The sequence below is a fragment of the Salmo salar genome, chromosome ssa28 (assembly GCF_905237065.1).
Source record: "Salmo salar chromosome ssa28, Ssal_v3.1, whole genome shotgun sequence".
Classification (NCBI taxonomy): Eukaryota; Metazoa; Chordata; class Actinopteri; order Salmoniformes; family Salmonidae; genus Salmo; species Salmo salar.
The window spans coordinates 31,444,009-31,463,430 of NC_059469.1; the positions used below are offsets into that span (position 1 = coordinate 31,444,009).

The window sequence follows — 19,422 nt, forward strand, 5'->3', positions numbered from 1 at the left end:
GCGCTTCAAACATGTACAGTATGCACGCACGCTCTCTCTCAGCGCTTCAAACATGTACAGTATGCACGCACGCTCTCTCTCAGCGCTTCAAACATGTACAGTATGCACGCACGCTCTCTCTCAGCGCTTCAAACATGTACAGTATGCACGCACGCTCTCTCTCAGCGCTTCAAACATGTACAGTATGCACGCACGCTCTCTCTCAGCGCTTCAAAGAACTCCTAACTCTTTCCAACAAGATCTACTTTGAAAAACATTACAACTTTGTAATTAGAGTGGTGTCAGTGCGATTGTGATGTTGGCCATTGATTTGGCCTGGGGGGCCCCTTGACAAATGCTGATACTGCCTCAATCAGAAACTGGGTTAATTGGAATTAGAGAGAGAGGGGAGCAGCGGAGGAGATCTCTGATGGGTGAGAATTGAGGAGGAAGGAAGTGTGTGTGTGTGTGTGTGTGTGTGTGTGTGTGTGTGTGTGTGTGTGTGTGTGTGTGTGTGTGTGTGTGTGTGTGTGTGTGTGTGTGTGTGTGTGTGTGTGTGTGTTTTAAGGTTAGTGTGGTGAAGTAGAATAGAGTCAAGTCACTGCTCCAGGATCGAGCCACTTGGCTGTTTAGCCGGCATCAGTCAAGAGATACTGGGTGGAATGAACACTGCCTATACACAGTAAAGGGAGAGAGGGTATGAAATGTGTCCTGGGTATACAGTATGATAAACATCTTATCAGCTATTCTTAGACACCAAAATTCCCCACAATAGGAAAAATAATAAATAAATCATGTCATCCTAGTGGTTATAGATATGATTTTCATTTATTTTGATTTTCTTAAGGGAAGAAAGACCTTAAAATATCTAACTGTAGACAATAGAAAGCTACACCGATTGACTTCCATAGGGCTGAGGAGTGGGTGGAAGGATAGAGGAGGGTCTATATAGTGGAGGGATACAATACGGTGTATTCACTTTCACTGGTATAAATGGGTTGTGATTGATCCGTTGTCAGGGCAATTAGATTGCCATTGACGAAGGACTACGGTGGGGTCCCTGGGTGATGAACAGGGTCGCTCCTCGCGACCAATCATTAGCACTTCTATTAAACTGCATACAATTGTAAACACAATGCCACACACACACACACACACACACACACACACACACACACACACACACACACACACACACACACACACGCACACAGATAGGCCTGCATGTACACATACATACAGATGTAGGATCTTAATTTGATCACTGTTTTGTTGCTTCGAATTTTCATGCAAAGCAGGAAATACAAACTTGTAGTGTATTTGAGTTTTAAAAAGGCTTCTAAAGTTTGAAATTTCAACTTTGGCATGTCAGATTTGATTTGCCCTGAAGAAAATGTATCAAACCATTCAAAAATGTCCATTAATTATAATCCACACAATCGTTCACATTTCTTGTTACTGCAGATTATTCTGTAAAACCTGATTTGGATAGTCCATTTGTAGATGCTCTACAGAATGTCTACACACTATCAGCAACAGCATCTAACCCTAACCCTAACAATAACCCTAGTGCTAACCTTAACACTTACCCTATTCCTTATTCTAACCCTAACCCTTATTCTAACCCTAACCCTAACCTTAACCCTAACCCTAACCCTAACCTTAGCAAGCAGTTGCTTATCAAAATATAGTATGATCATATATAGATCACTCAAATAAAGACCGATTATTTTCTTCAACATTTGTATTCTCCGTGCCAAAATGTGCCATGTGAAAGCCTATTATCATACGACAAAAGGAAAGCATGAATGAACCTCTTACAAAGACCTTACATTTACAATGTCAGCAAAGTAAATACCAAGTCAGTGAATCAAGTGTTTCCCTCCAGGCCCGTAGGGAAAGTGGTGCTGGCAGGCGACAGTGAGATTTGACTAATGTCCCACTCACTGAGAACAATCGAGACAAATGTCAGAGTAAATCAGAAATAGTTACATCATGCCCACGATGACCCCAGGATGACCCCAGGGCTCTCTAATGTAAGACTCTTTATCAACCCCCACCCTTACCAGCCTTTCCCCATCTTCCTCATCTTCCTCCTTCCCTCCTTCTCTCTCCCTGTAAGCTATGGGTCTCTACCACACTCACCCGCTCCCACACCCTCCTCTCGTTCCTTCACTCCTTCTCTCTCCCTGTCAGTTAAGGGTCTATAACAACCTTCACCCTCTCCCACACCCTCCTCTTGTTCCTTCACTCCTTCTCTCTCCCTGTCAGTTATGGGTCTCTAACAACACTCACCCGCTCCCACACCCTCCTCTCGTTCCTTCCCTCCTTCTCTCTCCCTCTAAGCTATGGGTCTCCACCAGCCCTCAGCCACAATCCCATCTCAATATCTCTCCCTCCCTCTCTGCCTGTACCAACTCTCTCCCTCCCCCTCATTCTCTCCTTGTAGCAAACTTCTCCCTCTCCCTTTCTCTCTCCCCTCTCCTTGTACCAACTCTCCTTCTCTCTCTTCCTCCCCCCTCCCTCCTTCTCTCCATGTATCAACCCTATCCTTCTCTATCTCTCCCTCTCCCCTCCCTCGTTCACTCCCTCCTCCTCTCTCTCCCTCCCTCTTTCCCTGATAACAATCTCCCTCTCTTTCTCCCTCCTCCCTCCCTCTCTCCCTGTATCAACCCTCTCTCTCGCCCTCTCTCACTGTACCAACCCTCTCCCTCTCTCTCTCCCCCCTCCCTCCTTCTCTCCCTTCTTTCTCCCTGTAAACACATACAGCAGTTGTAGACCTACAGTATGCAGGAAAACGCCATGTGGTTAATTGTAAATAATATGCAATGAATGTGTTTTATCAATAATGGCCTTGGCTGTAACTGCAGCAGTGTGTACAGACAGAGACAGACTCAGCAGCAGGTTTGGGTAGGTTACTTTCTAAATACAGTTGAAGTGGGAAGTCTACATACACCATAGCCAAATACATTTAAACTCAGTTTTTCACAATTCCTGACATTTAATCCAAGTATAAAATCCCTGTCTTAGTTCAGTTAGGAGCACCACTTTATGTTAAGAATGTGAAATGTCAGAATAATAGTACAGATAATGATTTGTTTCAGCTTTTATGTCTTTCATCACATTCCCAGTGGGTCAGAAGATTACATAAACTCAATTAGTATTTGGTAGCATTGCCTTGAAATTGTTTAACTTGGGTCAAATGTTTTGGGTAGCCTTCCACAAGCTTCCCACAATAAATTGGGTGAATTTTGGCTCATTTCTCCTGACAGCTGGTATAACTGAGTCAGGTTTGTAGGCCTCCTTGCTCACACATGCTTTTTCAGTTCTTCCCACAAATGTTCTATAGGATTGAGGTCAGGGCTTTGTGATGGCCACTCCAATACCTTGACTTTGTTGTCCTTAAGCCATTTTGTCACAACTTTGGAAGTATGCTTGGGGTCATTGTCCATTTGGAAGACCCACTTGCGACCAAGCTTTAACTTCCTGACTGATGTCTTGAGATGTTTCTTCAATATATCCACATAATTTTCCTTCTTCTTGATGCCATCTATTTTGTGAAGTGCACCAGTCCCTCCTGCAGAAAAGTACTTTTGTGTGTTCTTTGGCTTGCAAGCCTCCCCCTTTTTCCTCCAAACATAACGATGGTCATTATGGCCAAACAGTTTTATTTTTGTTTCATCAGATCAGAGGAGATTTCTCCAAAAAGTACAATCTTTGTCCCCATGTGCAGTTGCAAACCGTAGTCTGGCTTTTTTAATGTCGGTTTTGGAGCAGTGGCTTCTTCCTTGCTGAGCGGCCTTTCAGGTTATGTCGATATAGGACTCGTTTTACTGTGGATATAGATACTTTTGCATCTTCACAAGGTCCTTTGCTGTTGTTCTGGGATTGATTTGCACTTTTCGCACCAAAGTACGTTCATCTCTAGGAGACAGAATGCGTCTCCTTCCTGAGCGGTATGACGTCTGCGTGGTCCCATGGTGTTTAAACTTGCGTACTATTGTTTGTACAGATGAATGTGTGGTACATTCAGGCGTTTGGAAATTGCTCCCAAGGATGAACCAGACTCTACAATCAGGTCTTGGCGGATTTCTTTTGATTTTCCCATGATGTCAAGCAAAGAGGCAATGAGTTTGAAGGTTGGCCTTGAAATAAATCCACATGTACACCTCCAATTGACTCAAATGATGTCCATTAGCCTATCAGAAGCTTCTAAAGCCATGACATCACTTTCTGGAATTTTCCAAGCTGTTTAAATGCACAGTCAACTTAGTGTATGTAAACTTCTGACCCACTGGAATTGTGATACAGTGAATTATAAGTGAAATAATCTGTAGGTAAACAATTGTTGGAAAAATTACTTGTGTCATGCACAAAGTATATGTCATAACCGACTTCCCAAAACTATAGTTTGTTAACAAGAAATTTGTGGATTGGTAGAAAAACTAGTTTTAATGACTCCAACCTAAGTGTATGTAAACTTCTGACTTCAACTGTGTAATCCATTACAGTTACGAGTTACCTATCCATCATTGTAATCAGTAACGTAACTTTTGGATTACCCAAACTCATTAACGTAATCTGAATACTTTCAGTTATTAAGAGGCACAGATTAGAGGTTTTCATCATGAATCTTGTTCTGGAGACCACTCTGCAGAGTGGTCACTTGTCATAAAATCCCATTTTAAACCTAACCTTAACCACTATGCTAACCCTAATGCCTAACCTTATATTAAGACCAAAAAGCACATTTTTGTTCTTATACATTTTTACAATATAGTCAATTTAGATTTTGCTGCTGGCCCAATCGAGTGGAAATCGCTCAGTTCGTCCTCAAGGACAAGACTCATGACAATAAATGTCAACCTCTTTAAGAAGAAGACAAAAATGATCTATTGCAGGATAAATCAATGTGAGCGTTTACATAGCTGGCCATAAATGGATGTTGTATTTTACTTTATGGGTTGGTTATGTAGGCTTCTTCTAACCCATTGCTTTCTCCTACAGATAATAATATGATTCAAATATGATTAATAATATATTAATATGATCTTTAAATTTTTTTTAAAAACGTCTGTTTATGATTTTGTTGTCATGGACGACTGATTGGGCTCATTGCTTCGAGTTGAAAAAAAAAATACTGCTCTCGGAACGGCGTGCTTTGAGCACTACCGTAATGTGCTTTTTGCATGTGGAAAATGTGCCATATGCTGCATTTGCAATAAACCTATTGATTAATGTTTTTGTTGGTGACACTTTGATATTTTGAACATTCGCAGCTGTTTAAGTCTATCAAAAGTGCTCGAGTTTGAGCATGTGTCCGCTAGGCCGATGCACTTTTCATTTTATCTGCGTGAATTAGATTGAACAATAAAAGCTCCACCTGTGATCTTTTTAAAGTAAAGTTATTTTGACAGTATGGAGGACAATACCACAGGGGAGTTTAGAAGGGAGGAACTAGGGCTGTTACGTTGACCATATTACCGGCACACCAGCGGTCACGAGTCATGACGGCTGTCAAATTCCACTTGACTAGTTTGGTCACGGTAATTAGTCTTCTCCAAGTTCTGATGATGCTGCTGATGGTCATTAGTAGCCTACCAAACTTGTTAACTGCCTGGTACTCAGCACTCTAATCACTCTGACATCAATGCAAATGTAATCGAAAATCAAATCAAACACTTCATGAGAGCCCATGAGCGCATGTTGCCCAATATTTCTATAGGCTATGCAATTGTGTGAGAAAACAGAGTGATGGCTTCTATTAAAAAGAGGATCCCATCAGCTTTCTATAGGCTAGGTCTACTATATTTATTTCTCAACTTTCCTAATATTAATAACAAGCACATTGTATCTCTTTACAACAGGAGTATAGCCTACCTGGCTGGCATCAAAATGAACCATGGGAAAAGAGTCCTCCATTTGCTTTGAAGTGTATAGATTACATATACCCCCCCCGTTTCGAGACAGGTGCATGATAATGGTCCATTCCAGAGTATGTGAGTGGAGCGTGCCAATTTGAATGGAGCGTGGAGCGAGATTGTCAGCCTTCTCTCCCGCTCCAATTTCCCTCCAGTAGCGCTCCAGCTGCTCTCACTTCACGAGCTCAGGGCATGCCCGGCCCAGCATGCATTTGTGGTGTATTTGTGTGCTGCTATAGCCCCTTGCTTTAGCTACAATCATGGAGTTCACTAAATATTTTCATAAAGAAACTGATAAAACACACAGGTGCTAAATCAAGGTGACTTACAAAGATGAGGACCAAGAGCAAGAGAGGGGGTGTGGTGATGTAGTGTCTACAACTAAAGAATCATTGTGGAATCTGAAAAGACACATATCCTGAAAGCATGATTCTCTACTTACTATGTGCACATGCTAAAAGAAAGGAACGAGGTGGGTAGATAACTAAGTGTCTCATTGTAGCAACATTGATATAAACAAAAAATATCTTAAAAGTTTTGTTTATTTTTGTCAAATTATCTACACAATTTTGGCCCAATAGGCCTGTAATATTCCCACAATCGAGGAGCTTTCCGTTTGATTGGGTTATTTTGCCTAAATATATATATATATAGAATCCAATGTTATATATTTGTCACTACATCTACCTCCATATGCTGAGGAGATGAACATCACTAGACCACAAGGTGCAATGGCCACCAGGTACTTGATAGTGTTCTGGGCGTAGTAATGGCTGAATGACTCCCTCCTTGAATCCATTTTCTTGCACTTCTGTAAAGCAGTTTCTGAGCAGTCAATAATGCCGGTAGTTCCTGGGTAGTGGTCCTTAAAACACTGTGGCATTGCAGCACGGATGGTCTCCCTCGGCAACAATGGAATGTACTCCCTCAGATTCTCTTCCATTGTGTCAATCCAATAACTGATCACTCGACTGACAATACTCTAGGAAACACCAAACCTTTCTGCTAAATACTGTTGCAGCAAATTGAGCTTCAGCTTCATCAGTGTCATCAGCAGTTGGTCTGTCAGGACTAACTGAAAGCTGCCTTTGTAGACGGGTAGAACATGTTCCCGCTTGGGTAGAAAAGGCAGAAACAGACAAGCCTGCATGCAGTCGACAGAGTGCTTCATTCCTCAGCAGGGTTTTGTAGAGAGGTGCTGCTGGGCACTGTGTCCCTGCCTCACAGGTAGTGGGCTTTACATGATCACCTGAGCTGTAGTTGTGATCACCTGAGCTGTAGTTGTGATCACCTGACCTGTAGTTGTGATCACCTGAGCTGTAGTTGTGATCACCTGACCTGTAGTTGTGATCACCTGAACTGTAGTTGTGATCACCTGAGCTGTAGTTGTGATCACCTGACCTGTAGTTGTGATCACCTGAGCTGTAGTTGTGATCACCTGAGCTGTAGTTGTTCACCTGGGCTGTAGTTGTGATCACCTGACCTGTAGTTGTGATCACCTGAGCTGTAGTTGTGATCACCTGAGCTGTAGTTGTGATCACCTGACCTGTAGTTGTGATCACCTGAGCTGTAGTTGTGATCACCTGACCTATAGTTGTGATCACCTGAGCTGTAGTTGTGATCACCTGAGCTGTAGTTGTGATCACCTCGAGATGGGTCTGCCCATTGGGTTTGGTCATCCTTCTCTGAAGCCATATCCATTCTTTCTGTCTGTGTTGGCCAATCCTCATGTTCAATGTGGTGAACACTTGAGCCTTTCGCGTCATCTATTAAGAAATCAGTATGGCTTGTTAAACAAGTCAATGGACAATTAATAACAAAACACCATACCGCATGGACACTCCTAATAATATTGAATAATCATAATAGTTAACTATATATAAAATGGGCCTTATTTATTGAGTTGTAGAGGAAATAAATTGTGCTATTATGAGACTGTGCTTAGATACAAGAGCAAGATGGCGACTCAAAATTAGAGCAGGCAAACTGCTCAAGTGTATGGCTTACCTGTCACTGATGACTGGTTGACCAACGGCCGACGTTTCTTCGCAAGTGGAGCATCGTAGCCAAGCCTTTTTTATTTAACCTTTATCTAACCTTTATTTAACCTTTACTTAACTTGGCAAGTCAGTTAACAACAAATTCTTATTTTCAATGACGGCCTAGCCCGGCCAAACCCGGACGACGCTGGCCCATTTGTGCACCGCCCTTTGGGACTCCCAATCAGTGCCGGATGTGATACAGCCTGGAATCGAACCAGGGGCTGTTGTGACACCTCATGCACTGAGACGCATAGCATGCTATTGTGTTTTTCTGAAATAGACTACATGTTTCTTTAAACATGTCTAAAATAAAAATAAAAAATGATTGTGATAGTGTAGGCTATATTACATGGATTTATTAGTCTTTTAAATGTAGATGTTCCAAAAGTCTGCATCAGTGGCTTGTAGGAAGCCAGGAGATGCTAAATGTGTTTATGTTCATTAACGGTCAATTACTGTGAGACCGGCAGTTATTTGCTTGACATTCACCGGTTGCCAAAATTTCATGACCGCTACAACCCTAGGAGGAACTCCATTAAACGTTTATTCCATAGGCTGGGATGTGAACTATGCAGCCGTTGCAGTAGCTCATTTATACAGGCTGTCCACTGGGGCATATTCATAACACAGATTCTGTTGCATTTCCTGAACAGAAGAAAATTAAACCTACATGAATTTGTCCAATAGAAACTCTCATTTCGCTCTGTTTGCTTTTGTTTGGTTCTTACAGATGCACTATGCAGAAATCGCTCCGCCATTTCCTGGTTGCAAAAATTACAATAATTCGCTTAATTTCAGTTCATGTCACAAAACAAGCAACTATAGTGGAGAGAATCACTGTACAATTTAAACCGCTGTGAAATATCTCAGACTGCTGCACCACTGCTGCCGTCCTTTCCTCCAAGCATTTATTCAAGTTGGATAATCTTTGGATGCCGACAGCAGTCGCACCACTGCAAGACATAGCTTGGAATGTAGCCTACACAAGCCTATTCCTTCTATTTTCCTGCATTCCATTAAACGCATTTGGTGTGTCACCATAGTGGTCTCTGACTTGTCAGACTGGCTCAGGTGGAACAAACTTTTTTCAATGCTGATTTCAAAGTCGTTGAGATAACAGAAAGGTGTCATATATATATATATATATAAAAAAATTCGCAAACGTCCTTTTTGTAATCTGTTACATGAAGGGATCTTTTACTCCTCATTTTCAATTACACACAGACAGAGAATGGAGAGAAAGAGAAAGAGAAAGAGAAAGAGAAAGAGAGAGAGAGAGAGAGAGAGAGAGAGAGATCTTCTGCACAGATTCTGACAGACCTGGGCCCTGACAGTAAACCTCAGTAAGACCAAAATAATGGTGTTCCAAAAAAGATCCAGTCGCCGTGACCACAAATACATATTCCATCTAGACACCGTTGCCCTAGAGCACATAAAAAATGATACATACCTCGGCCTAAACATCAGCACCACAGGTAACTTCCACAAAGATGTGAATGATCTGAGAGACAAGAAGGGCATTCTATGCCATCAAAAGGAACATAAAATTCGACATACCAATTAGGATCTGGCAAAAAATACCTGAATCAGTTATAGAACACATTGCCCTTTATGGTTGTGAGGTCTGGGGTGCGCTCACCAACCAAGAATTCACAAAATGGGAAAAACACCAAATTGAGAATTCTGCTAAAATATCCTCCGTGTACAATGTAGAACATGAAATAATGCATGCAGAGCAGAATTAGGCTGATACCCGCTAATTAGCAAAATCCAGAAAAGAGCTGTTTAATTCTACAACACATAAAAGGAAGCGATTCCCAAACCTTCCATAACAAAGCCTTCACCTACAGAGAGATGAACCTGAAGAAGAGGTCCCTAAGCAAGCTGGTCCTGGGGCTCTGTTCACAAACACACCCCACAGAGCCCCAGGACAGCAACACAATTAGACCCAAACAAATCATGAGAAAACAAAAGATAATTACTTGACATATTGGAAAGAATTAACAAAAAACTGAGCAAACTAGAATGCTATTTGGCCCTAAACAGAGAGTACACAGTGGCAGAATACCTGACCAATGTGACTGACCCAAACTTAAGGAAAGCTTTGACTATGTACAGACTCAATGAGCATAGCCTTGCTATTGAGAGAGAGAGAGAGAGAGAGAGAGAGAGAGAGAGAGAGAGAGAGTGTGTACAGGCTCAGTGAGCACAGCCTTGCCATTGAGAAGGGTAGACACAGGAAAACCTGGCTCCCTGTAGAGGAAAGGCTGTGCAACCACTGCACCACAGCAGAACCTGAGACGGAGCTGCATTTCCTGACAAAAATGTAAAAAATGTAAAAAACAATTAGAGAGTGTCATTTCCCAAATTTGAAACCCTTATTCAAGGTTTCAAAGACCTCTCTGATGAGAGTAGGCTACCCGTCCTGTTGGGGGAGGACGCAGAGAGCTGTGGGTTGGCAGCGCACTACATTGCTGCCTGTCATAAGATAAGGGACAGTGTCTGACAGACTGATCAACCTGCACATGTCCTCTACTGTATGCTTGTTGTTATTGTCCAATGTATGGTTGCTTTGACCCTTGGTTATTGTTGTTACTGTTGTCCCATTGACAATTTTGATTCTTAATTGGCAATATGTACATTGTTACGTCATGCCAATAAAGCAAAATGAATTGAATTGAGTTGAGAGAGAATTCGAGAGAGAGAATTCGAGAGAGAGAAAGAGAATTTGAGAGAGAATTCGCGAGAGCGAGAGAGAATTCGCGTGAGAGAGAGAGAGAATTCGAGAGAGAGAGCGAGGGAATTCGACAGAGAGAGAAGTCGAGAGAGAGAGCGAGCGAGAGAGAGAGAATTGAAGAGAGAGAATTCGAGCGAACAATCAAGATATAAAAAAAGAGAGAAAGAGAAAGAGAGAGAGGAGGCGAGCGAACGATAGAGATAGAAAGACAGAGAGGGAGTGGTTTGTCGCTCAGCAGGCTAAATTAAAGAGGCTTGTTGTGGCTTTTAATATCCAGTCATTGGGTGGACTGCTGACAGTGTGAGAGCGGCGCTCAGCTCAGCTAGCCCAGTCAGACTAGGATTTATAGCTGGCTCTAATGGGCATGCCCAGAACCAATGGACTGCAGTCAGCACATTACCTCTCTCTAGCACTCCCACTCACCACACACACCGAGGAACACACACACAGGGAGGAACACACACTCATAGGAATACACACACACAAACAAATAAACACAGGAGCTTTCACAAGGTTTTACGTGAGGACGCAGGCACACATGAACCCACACTTTTGTTGCTCACATGGCTGTGAGGACATATACTTCTGCGCACATGCCCACGAACACACACACACACACACACACACACACACACACACACACACACACACACACACACACACACACACACAGACACTCACTGACCTGTCCAGCTGGGGGTATCCATGTACAGCTAACAGCTGACAGTGAGGGGACTTATGTGGTACCCTGAAGGAGAAACAAACATTACAACAACATTAGAACAAACATTACAACAACACTAGTACAAACATTACAGCAGCGCTATAGTACAAACACTACAATAACATGAATACAAACATTACAACAAACATTACAGCAGCGCTATAGTACAAACACTACAATAACATTAGTACAAACATTACAGCAGCGCTATAGTACAAACACTACAATAACATTACAACAAACATTACAGCAGCGCTATAGTACAAACACTACAATAACATTAGTACAAACATTACAGCAGCGCTATAGTACAAACACTACAATAACATTAGTACAAACATTACAACAAACATTACAGCAGCGCTATAGTACAAACACTACAATAACATTAGTACAAACAGTACAGCAGCGCTATAGTACAAACACTACAATAACATTAATACAAACATTACAGCAGCGCTATAGTACAAACACTACAATAACATTAATACAAACATTACAGCAGCGCTATAGTACAAACACTACAATAACATTAGTACAAACATTACAACAAACATTACAGCAGCGCTATAGTACAAACACTACAATAACATTAGTACAAACAGTACAGCAGCGCTATAGTACAAACACTACAATAACATTAATACAAACATTACAGCAGCGCTATAGTACAAACACTACAATAACATTAGTACAAACATTACAACAAACATTACAGCAGCGCTATAGTACAAACACTACAATAACATTAATACAAACATTACAACAAACATTACAGCAGCGCTATAGTACAAACACTACAATAACATTAATACAAACATTACAACAAACATTACAGCAGCGCTATAGTACAAACACTACAATAACATTAGTACAAACAGTACAGCAGCGCTATAGTACAAACACTACAATAACATTAGTACAAACATTACAGCAGCGCTATAGTACAAACACTACAATAACATTAGTACAAACAGTACAGCAGCGCTATAGTACAAACATTACAATAACATTAGTACAAACATTACAACAAACAGTACAGCAGCGCTATAGTACAAACATTACAATAACATTAGTACAAACAGTACAGCAGCGCTATAGTACAAACACTACAATAACATTAATACAAACATTACAACAAACATTACAGCAGCGCTATAGTACAAACACTACAATAACATTAGTACAAACATTACAACAAACATTACAGCAGCGCTATAGTACAAACACTACAATAACATTAATACAAACATTACAACAAACATTACAGCAGCGCTATAGTACAAACACTACAATAACATTAGTACAAACATTACAACAAACATTACAGCAGCGCTATAGTACAAACACTACAATAACATTACAACAAACATTACAGCAGCGCTATAGTACAAACACTACAATAACATTAATACAAACATTACAACAAACATTACAGCAGCGCTATAGTACAAACACTACAATAACATTAGTACAAACAGTACAGCAGCGCTATAGTACAAACATTACAATAACATTAGTACAAACATTACAGCAGCGCTATAGTACAAACATTACAATAACATTAGTACAAACATTACAACAAACATTACAGCAGCGCTATAGTACAAACACTACAATAACATTAATACAAACATTACAACAAACATTACAGCAGCGCTATAGTACAAACACTACAATAACATTAGTACAAACAGTACAGCAGCGCTATAGTACAAACACTACAATAACATTAGAACAAACATTACAACAACATTAAAACAAAAATTAGAACAACATTACAACAAACATTAGTACAAACATTACAACAACATTACAACAACATCAAAACAAACATTACAACAACATTAAAACCAACATTACAACAACATTAGTACAAACATTACAACAACATTACAACAAACATTACAACAAACATTACAACAACATTAAAACCAACATTACAACAACATTAGTACAAACATTACAACAAACATTACAACAATATTAAAACCAACATTACAACAACATCAAAACAAACATTACAACAACATCAAAACCAACATTACAACAACATCAAAACAAACATTACAACAACATTAGAACAAACATTACAACAACATTAAAACAAACATTACAACAACATTACAACAAACATTACAACAACATTAAAACAAACATTACAACAACATTACAACAACATTAAAACAAACATTACAACAAACATTACAACAAACATTACAACAACATTACAACAACATTAAAACAAACATTACAACAACATTACAACAACATTAAAACAACATTACAACAATATTAAAACAACATTACAACAAACATTACAACAACATCAAAACAAACATTACAACAACATTACAACAAACATTACAACAACATCAAAACAAACATTACAATAACATTAAAATAAACATTACAACAACATTAGTACAAACATTACAACAAACATTACAACAACATTAGTACAAACATTACAACAAACATTACAACAACATTAAAACAAACATTACAACAAACATTACAACAACATTAAAACAAACATTACAACAACATTAAAACAAACATTACAACAACATTAAAACAAACATTAAAACAAACATTACAACAACATTAGTACAAACATTACAACAACATTAAAACAAACATTACAACAACATTAAAACAAACATTAAAACAAACATTACAACAACATTAGTACAAACATTACAACAACATCAAAACAAACATTACAACAAACATTACAACAACATTAAAACAACATTGGTACAAACATAACAACATAGTACAAACATTACAACAACATTAGAACAAACATTACAGCAGCGCTAGTACAATAATCCTGAAAGGAAAAATTACTTTCGAAACAATTTTGAATACACAAAGTCATCCTCATCATCATCATGAATGCCGTGTTAATACTGATGGGCACAGTTTATGTATAATATGAAACCAGTGAAATATCTTACTACAGCCTCTAGTAGATCATAAGAGTCTGAACTATCACTGGAACTATGTCCACTGTGAGATAAAACCTCTCTACTACACACAGCTGTATCCTCAAGCCAGAGTGAGGAAACTACAGGCACACAACCACAGGAGTCCAGGGCCCTACACAGATAAAACGTTATTTACCTAGAACCTTCTACGAAGGGTTCTACCAAGAACCATTTTATTATCTGAAGGTTCTTCCTAGAACTGTTTATCATGTGTAAAGTGACAGGGAAAATGTATGGAGTAAAAATATATATTATTTTCTTTAGGAATGTAGTGAAGTAAAAGTAAAAGTTGTCAAAAACAGAAATAGTAAAGTAAAGTACAGATACCATGAATAACTACTTAAGTAGTACTTCAAAGTATTTTTAATTAATTACCCAAAAGTAGTCGTTACATTTTGAATGCTTAGCAGGACAGAAAAATGGTCTAATTCACACACTTACCAAGAGAACATCCCTGGTCATCCATACTGCCTCTGATCTGGAGGACTCACTAAACACACATGCTTAATTTGTAAATTATGACTGAGTGTTGGATTGTGACCCTGGCTATTCACCACATTGTTAGGCTATAACTCAGCCCTCAAAGAAAGGCCTTATGATATATGTAATTATTGTCGTAAATAATGACATTTTAAAGAAAATGGTGCCGTCTGGTTTGCTTAATATATTTTAGCAATAGATTTTAGCAATTAGTATATTTTTAGCAATTACATTTACTTTTGATACTTAAGTATATTTAAAACCAAAAACTTTTTTACTTTCACTCAAGTAGTATTTTACTGGGTGACTTTCACTTTTACTTGGGTAATTTTCGATTACTTTTTCCACCACTGCCATTTATGAAGGGTTCTACTAAGAACCATTTTTTCTTCGGAGGGTTCTTCCAAGAACCCTCTATGAACGGGTAGATTCCACCAGTCTTATTAGTCTTTAAAATGTAACTATTTATGACAATAATTACATATGTCATGAGGCCTTTCTTTGAGGGCCAAAGTATACCCGAACAACGTGGTGTTAGGAATCTCCTGGTTTAAAGTCCACATCAGGCCTACAAATCATATTATGCCGGCTTGCAAAGTAATGTGTAATTCCTATTGGATTCCAGACAGAGTTAGGATATCCAAACATTAAAGGAAAACTCTACCGAAAACCATCTTTTGGTATTTGTTTCATTAGTCCATTGTTGACATAGTCCCAAAATGTTTTGCATGTCAGCAATCAAGTTTTCAAGATATGTAACTTTTCAAATACAGAAAACATCCCCGTATGATTTCTGTATTTTGAACGGGGTAGGGTAGCAGGTACAAGGTGCACCGGTTTCTGTAAAGAACTGCAATGCTGCTGGGTTTTTCACGAGTGTGGATCAAAGTGGTTCTTGGTAGAACCCTATCACTCCGCAAAGAACCCTTTTGGAACCCTTTTGTAACCGTTTGTTGTTAGAGTGTTGAGAAGAGAGGGATGAATAGGCAGAAGAATAGAAGGAGGGAAAAGGGAGGATAAATGACAATCTAGCAAGTTTACTTTTGGAAGTGCTTTGCCATACACAAACCTCCCGTGTGTAATACCATATTAGCCGTAGTGGACCCTAGGGAAATGCTGTCTGAGTGACTAAACATTTCCCCGCCTGGCGCTGCATTATCATAATGAGTGTAATGGCAGCAAGTTGGGCCTATTCAGATAAAACATGCATAGATGAGTGTTGGCTAGGGCCGTTTCTACTGACAAGGAGAGGAGCGGCGTATCGCTGGATCTTTTAAATGGTTTACATTAATCTGATGTATAGATACTGTATAATCACTTCAGGAGAGAGTGAGAGGGACCTATCAGCGTTCAGAACCGTAGTGCTTGAACTGGATACTGGACTTCCTGACGGGCCGCCCCCAGGTGGTAAGGGTAGGCAACAACACATCCGCCATGCTGACCCTCAATACGGGGGCCCCCAAGGGGTGCGTGCTTACTCCCCTGCTGTACTCCTGGTTCACCCACGACTGCATGGCCGCGCACGACGCCAACACCATCATTAAGTTTGCAGATGACGGTGGTAGGCCAAATGCACACAGGCACGCACACACACACACACATGCACACACACACACACACACACACACACACACACACACACACACACACACACACACACACACACACACACACACACACACACACACACACTCCCCCATCCAATAGACAGATAATGGAGGGTTGATGAATGGCTGTGGAGGTTGAAGGAGGGTTGATGAATGGCTGTGGAGGTTGAAGGAGGGTTGATGAATGGCTATGGAGGTTGAAGGAGGGTTGATGAATGGTTGTGCGGAGGTTGAAGGAGGGTTGATGAATGGCTGTGGAGGTTGAAGGAGAGTTGATGAATGGTTGTGCGGAGGTTGAAGGAGGGTTGATTAATGGTTGTGCGGCGGTTGAAGGAAGGTTAATGGATGGTTGTGTGGAGTTTGAAGGAAGGTTAATGAAGGGTTAATGAATGGTTGATCAGGCTTCTGGACAGACAGGGATGAATGACTCATTATACCAACAGTCACCCAACATGTTTCTGCCGATGGCATCAATGATGGAAGTGATGGAAGTTATGGAATATGGAAGTTGAAGCTCCACGGAAAAATGGCTACAACATAACTACCTTCTGTGTGTGTGCGTGTGTGTGTTTGTGTGTATGTGTGTGTGTGTGTGTTTGTGTGTATGTGTGTGCGTGTATCTGTTTATCTAATCCCCTGACCCCTAACCTATTGGCCCGGCGGGTGACTGGAAGTGATTCCATTAAAGTCCCAGTAATTCAACACACGCTTAATCATGTCAAGTTTAATAACTCCAATTAAATTACAACAGCCTCTCGTGTACCATCATACCATCACAGCATTGAGAGATAATAGGGAGAGAGAGAGGGATAGAGAGAGAGATGTAGAGGAGAGAGAGGAGAGAGAGAGAGAGGAGAAGGAGAGAGTGAGAGAGAGAGAGCGAGATGGAGGGAGAGAGATAGATGGAGTGGAGAGGGAGAGAGAGGGAGAGAGAGGGAGGGAGGGAAGAGCGGGAAAGAAGGGTAGAGAGAGGGATGGAGAGAGAGAGAGCTTAGAGATGAGAAGAGGCACGATGAATGCACAAAGGGGAAGAGGGGGATGAGAGAGCCTCCTGCCGCGACCAGATGTAAAAGAAATTGATTCTCTAGTGGTAATGTGTAATGGATGGACATGTAACATACAGTGCCTTCGGAAAGTATTCAGACCCCTTGACTTTGTCCACATGTTTTTACGTTTCAGCGTTATTCTAAAATTGTTTCAATATATTTTTTTCTCATCATAACCATTAATGGCGAAGTAAAAACAGGTTTTAGAAATTTTTTGCTAATGTATAATAAAAGAAAATGAAATATCACATTTACATAAGTATTCAGACTCTTTACTCTGTACTTTGTTGAATCACCTTTGGCAGTGATTACAGCATCGAGTCTTTTTTGGTATGACGTTACAAGCTTGGCACACCTGTATTTGGGGAGTTTCTCCCATTCTTCTCTGCAGATCCTCTCAAGCTCTGTCAGCTTGGATGGGGAGCGTTGCTGCACAGCTATTTTCAAATCATAATCAAATTTTATTAGTCACATGCGCCGAATACAACTGTGAAATGCTTACTTACAAGTCATTAACCAACAATGCAGTTAAACAAATAATAATAAGAATAAGAAATAAAATTCAACAAGTAGTTAAAGAGCAGCAGTAAAATAACAATAGCGAGACTTACAAAGTCAATGTGCTGGGGCACCGGTTAGTCGATGTAATTGAGGTAATATGTACATTAAGGTAGAGTTATTAAAGTGACTATGCATAGATAATAACAGAGAGTAACAGTGGCATAAAAGGGGGGGGGGGGGCAATCCAAATAGTCTGGTTAGCCATTTGATTAGATGTTCAGGAGTCTTATGGCTTGGGGGTAGAAGCTGTTTAGAAGCCTCTTAGACCTAGATTTGGCACTCCGGTACCTCTTACCGTGCGGTAGCAGAGAGAACAGTCTATGACTAGGGTGGCTGGAGTCTTTGACAATTTTTAGAGCCTTCCTCTGACACCACCTGGTATAGAGGTCCTGGATGGCAGGCAGCTTAGCCCCAGTGATGTACTGGGACGTTCACACTACCCTCTGTAGTGCCTTGCGGTAGGAGGCCGAGTAGTTGCCATACCAGGCAGTGATGCAACCAGTCAGGATGCTCTCGATGGTGCAGCTGTAGACACTTATGAGGATCTGAGGACCCATGCCAAATATTTTCAGTCTCCTAAGGGGGAATAAGTTTTGTCATGCCCTCTTCACAATTGTCTTGGTGTGCTTGGACCATGTTAGTTTGTTGGTGATGTGGAAACCAAGGAACTTGAAGCTCTCAACCTACTCCACCACAGTCCGGTCCTCCTTTTCCTGTAGTCCACAATAATTTCCTTTGACTTGATCATGTTGAGGGAGAGGTTGTTGTCCTGGCACCATATGGCCAGGTCTCTGACCTCTTCTTTACAGGCTCGTCGTTGTCGGTGATCAGGCCTACCACTGTTGTGTCATCTGCAAACTTAACGATGGTGTTGGAGTTATGCCTTGTCGTGCAGTCATGAGTGAAAAGGGAGTACAGGAGGGGACTGTGCACGCGTCACGCACGGGTCACTGAGGGGCCCCCCGTGTTGACGATCAGCCTGGCAGATGTGTTGTTATCTACACTTACCACTTGGGGGCAGTCTGTCAGGAAGTCCAGGATCCAGTTGCAGAGGGAGGTGTTTAATCCCAGGGTTCTTAGCTTATTGATGAGCTTTGAGGGTACTATGTTTTTGAACGCTGAGCTGTAGTCAATGAATAGGATTCAGGTCTCTTCAGAGATGTTCAATTGGGTTCAAGTCCGGGCTCTGGCTGGGCCACTCATGGGCTTTCAGAGACTTGTCCTGAAGCCACTCCTGCATTGTCTTGGCTGTGTGCTTAGGGTTGTTGTCCTGTTGGAAGGTGAACCTTAGCCCCAGTCTGAGGTACTGATCGCTCTGGAGCAGGTTTTCAT

The 19,422-nt window shown here is 40.7% G+C and overlaps 1 pseudogene; it reads right to left on the reverse strand.

Annotated features, from left to right (window-relative positions):
• Positions 1-19,422, reverse strand: part of LOC106589866 (RNA binding protein fox-1 homolog 3-like) — an 891,320-nt pseudogene that overhangs the window by 470,257 nt on the left and 401,641 nt on the right.